Source organism: Anas platyrhynchos, chromosome 3, assembly GCF_047663525.1.
Source record: "Anas platyrhynchos isolate ZD024472 breed Pekin duck chromosome 3, IASCAAS_PekinDuck_T2T, whole genome shotgun sequence".
NCBI classification, from domain to species: Eukaryota; Metazoa; Chordata; class Aves; order Anseriformes; family Anatidae; genus Anas; species Anas platyrhynchos.
In genome coordinates this window covers 121,077,849-121,082,190 of record NC_092589.1, presented here as the reverse complement: position 1 = coordinate 121,082,190, position 4,342 = coordinate 121,077,849, and the positions used below count along the sequence as shown (strand labels likewise).

Below are 4,342 nucleotides of genomic sequence, written 5' to 3'. Positions count from 1 at the left end.
CCTCCTAGACTGCTTCCTCTGGGCTGTGTTGTGCTTCCAGGATATGTCAGGGAAGTTGAAGTCCCCCACGAGTACAAGCGCTGACGATTTCGCAACTTCTGTCAGCTGCCTGTAGAACTCCTCATCCGTCTCCTCATCCTGGTTCGGCGGTCTATAGCAGACCCCGACCAGGACACTAGCCTTGTTGTCCCTGCCGATCCTAACCCAAAGGGACTCGATCTTGTCATTCCTAGCCTCGAGTTCTACAACATCGAAAGACTCTCTGATATAGAGAGCCACACCGCCACCCCTTCTGTGCTGCCTGTCTCTGTGACTCTGTGAGCTGCTGCTGCCGAGCTCCCCGTCTCCCCGTCAGGGGCGGCTCAGGCGAAGGAAAGGAGCAAAAGCCGGGCCAGGCCGTGCGGGAGCAGAGGCAGGAGGCGATTCCGGCCCCGGCCCGCCCCACGCCCCGTGCTCCCCGCACCCCGGCCACAGCCAGGCCGGGCCCAGGCCCGCGGAGCTTCCCGGCAGCGGCGCCCTGAGGGGCGGGGCCTGGAGGCGAGGTGGGCGTGTCCGTGTAGCCATGGGGGCGTGTCCATGCAGATCAGAGGGCGTGTCCATGCAGATCAGGGGGGCGTGTCCATGCAGATCGGGGACCGCGCCGCATGCCGGGACCGAGCCCACGCCACGCGCCGCCCCCCTGGAGACCCCCGTGGGCGCGGAGCGGGCTCGGGGCGTGGGCGCTCGGCGGGGCGGGGAGGGGGCGTGGGGAGGGCCCGGGGGGGGCTTTGGGGGCTGGTGTCCGTGTGCTGGGGGTGCGTGCGCTGTGGTGGGGCCGGGTGGTCGGGGAGGTGGGGGCATACTTACCTGGCAGGGGAGACACCATGATCAGGCAGGTGGTTTTCCCAGGGCGAGGCTCATCCCCTGCACTCCGGGTGTGCTGACCCCTGCGATTTCCCCAAATGCGGGAAACTCGACTGCATAATTTGTGGTAGTGGGGGACTGCGTTCGCGCTCTCCCCTGGTTCCCAGGTGCAAAGACAGAGCTGGTGTCGCGGCGTTCCCTTCTCCTCCTTCCTCTCCTCGGGCGGTTTCCTGGGGCTGCGCTTCGGCTCCTGTCCCGTGTGGGCTGCCCGGAGCCTGCCCGTGGGGGTCCCGCTCCGCCCGGTCCCGCTGTACCGGCAGAGGCACCGCTCGCTCGCACGGCCCGGGGCAGCCAGCCGGGCACAGAGGACACCGACCGGTGCCAGCAACGAGCGCGAGTGGAGCTCGGCCAAATCCCTCTGAGGCTGGCCAAAGCCCTCTGCCTCCCACCCCTCAGGTATTTACACACATTGCTGAGATCCCCTCTCGGTCTTCTCTTCTCCAGGCTGACCAGCCCCAGGTCTCAGCCTTTCCTCACAGGAAGATGCTCCAGGCCCCGTCTCATCTTTGTGGCCCTCTGCTGGACTCTTTCCAGGAGATCCCTGTCTTTTTTGTACTGGGGAGCCCAGAACTGGACACAGTACTCCAGGTGAGGCCTGACCAGGACAGAGTAGAGGGGGAGGATCACCTCCCTTGACCTGCTGGCCACCCTCTGAGCTCAGCCAGTTCTCAACCCACCTTACTGCCCACTCATCCACCCCACACTTTCTCTCTGAAATTCCAGGGTGGCAATCCTATTTTTTGCCTTACTTCTTCCACCAAGTTCCATCTTGAACTCCATGATCTCATGGTCGCTGCATCCCAAGCTGCCCTCAATCTTCACATCCCTAACAAACCCATCTGCTTATAAGAACAAGGTCCAGAAACACCCCCGCCTTGTCAGCTCCTCCACCAACTGCATCAGAAAATTATCTCTAATGCATTGTTTGTCCGTTTGGACTGCACCTGCCTGGCTGAGTTGCTTTCCCAACAGATGTCCAGATGATTAAAAGCCCCATGAGAACCAGCGTCCAGGATCGTGAGGCTACTTCCAGCTGCTTGTAGAAGGCTTCATCGACCTCCTCCTCCTGATCTGCTGAGCTGCAGCACACCCCCACAGCAGCGTCCCCCATACCAGCTGGCCCCTTAAGCTCTCCACTCCTTCTTTGCCTTCTCCCAGGTGGAGCTGGGTACATTCTAATTGCTCTCTCACATAGAATTTCACTTATCTTATAGTTCCTGTGAGTGGCAGCTTGATTAATCCTGGCTCCCAGAAGGATCCTGGGTGTTCCTCTGCTGGTGCATCACAAACTGGGGCAGGAGGCAGCCACGGACCCTGCTGGGCCCGCAGGGCAGGAGCAGTGGAGGAAGCGTGGTTGAACTCTGCTGGGTTTTACACGGGGTTTTACCCAGCTGGGCAGCCGAGCTCCACCTCAGCCGCTCTCTCACTGCCCCTCCTCAAAGCAGAGAAAATAAAATGCAAAGGGCTCAAGGGGTGAGATAAGGATGGGGAGATCACCCAACAGTTATCACGGGGAAAACAGACCCCGCAGAGGGAGATTAGTAACATGTAACACCTCTTAGTAACCAGATGGAGCTGTGAGAAACAACCACAACAAATAAAGACACCTTCCCCTCCTCGAGCAGCGCAGGGCAATGGGGGCTGCGCTCAGTCCCTGAGGCTTCGTCCCTGCCGCTCCTTCTCGGTCCCTCTCTGCCCCTGCTCCCCGTGGGCTCCTCTCCATGGCTGCAGCTCCGGCCCGGGGCCTGCTCCTGCGGGGGCTCTCCATGGGCCGCAGCCTCCTCCAGGCCACAGCCACCTGCTCCACCGGGGGCTCCTCCACCCACAGGGGGGCTGCAGCGTGGAGATCTGCTCCATGGGGGACCCATGGGTGCAGGGGGACAGCCTGCTCCACCAGGGGCCTCTCCACAGGCTGAAGGGGAACTGCTGCTGTGAGCCTGGAGCACCTCCTGCCTCCTGCTGCACTCACCTTGGGGCTGCAGGGCTGCTTCTCACTCCTCTCTCCCAGCTGCTGTTGCTCAGCAGGGTTTATTTATTTATTTATTTATTTATTTATTTATTTATTTATTCCTTTTTATTTCCTCCCCCCTTTCTTAACTCTGCTCTCTCAGAACAAACAACGTTTCTTATCGGCTTGGCTCCACCAGTGGCGGGCACAGAGCTGGCTCAGACTGGCCCTTCTCTGCCTTGGGGCAGCCTCTGGGTTCTTCTCCCAGGACCACCCCTGCCCCCCCAGCCCGGCACGGGAAGGCTCGGGGCTGCCCCGCACCCAGCGAGAGACCCCGAGGAGACCCCGAGAGCCTCCGAGGCGCCCGCTCGGCTCCTCCCGCACCCCCTCTGCGCCCCGCGGCCCCCGATCGCGCTCCGAACCCCGGCGAGGCGGCGGCCACGGGGCAGCAGGGCGGGGGCGCCGGGGGTCCTCGGGGCCCTGCGGGATGGGGCGGCCGCAGCAACACCCCCCGGGGCACCTCCGCAGCCCCTGGAAACTGCCAGAGCCGCTCCAGGACACTCACGCCAACACTACCCCAACCATCACCGCCAGCTCTGTCTTTGCACCTGGGAACCAGGGGAGAGCGCGAACGCAGTCCCCCACTACCACAAATTATGCAGTCGAGTTTCCCGCATTTGGGGAAATCGCAGGGGTCAGCACACCCGGAGTGCAGGGGATGAGCCTCGCCCTGGGAAAACCACCTGCCTGATCATGGTGTCTCCCCTGCCAGGTAAGTATGCCCCCACCTCCCCGACCACCCGGCCCCACCACAGCGCACGCACCCCCAGCACACGGACACCAGCCCCCAAAGCCCCCCCCGGGCCCTCCCCACGCCCCCTCCCCGCCCCGAGCTCCGGCCCCGTTCCGAGCCCGCTCCGCGCCCACGGGGGTCTCAAGGGGGGCGCCGCGTGGCGTGGGCTCGGTCCCGGCATGCGGCGCGGCGCCTGGTCTGCATGGACACGCCCCCTGATCTGCATGGACACGCCCCCATGGGCTACATGGACACGCCCCCTCCGGGCGGCACGGACACGCCCGCCTCGCCTCCAGGCCCCGCCCCTCAGGTCCCTGCTCCCCGCGGCCCCGCCCCCGGGCCCGAGCTCCCCGGGCCCGCCGGAGCCTGGCGCTGGGGCTTGCGGAGCCCGGCCCGGGAGCGGCCCGGCCCCGTTGCCCCGGTCCAAGAGCACGGGCCCACACCGGCGTGCGGTTAGCTCTGGTTTTGCGCCAAGGAGATGGAGCTCGTCCTTTGAGGACAGGGCAGGATGAGCCAGGCCTTGGAGATGGCTCAAGGACGATTGACCGAGGCCCTGCTGAGCGGGAAGCGCGGTCTGGGGACGTTCCTGGGGGACGCGTCCCGCTGTTCCCTTGAGTACGTCACAGATCGACACCGTGCGAACGGGGGGCTGAAAACCAAAGGTCTGGAGTACTCTGAGGCCGACTGTCTGCGAGCCC

The 4,342-nt window shown here is 64.1% G+C and overlaps 2 non-coding genes across 2 annotated transcripts; one reads left to right on the top strand and one right to left on the bottom strand.

Annotated features, from left to right (window-relative positions):
• Positions 1-838: 838 nt before the first annotated feature.
• Positions 839-1,002, top strand: LOC119716688 (U1 spliceosomal RNA). The gene has a single exon (XR_005265138.1). It is a non-coding gene; the product is annotated as a U1 spliceosomal RNA (small nuclear RNA).
• Positions 1,003-3,467: 2,465 nt separating this feature from the next.
• On the bottom strand, positions 3,468-3,631 carry LOC119716694 (U1 spliceosomal RNA). The gene has a single exon (XR_005265144.1). It is a non-coding gene; the product is annotated as a U1 spliceosomal RNA (small nuclear RNA).
• Between the last annotated feature and the right edge of the window lie 711 nt (positions 3,632-4,342).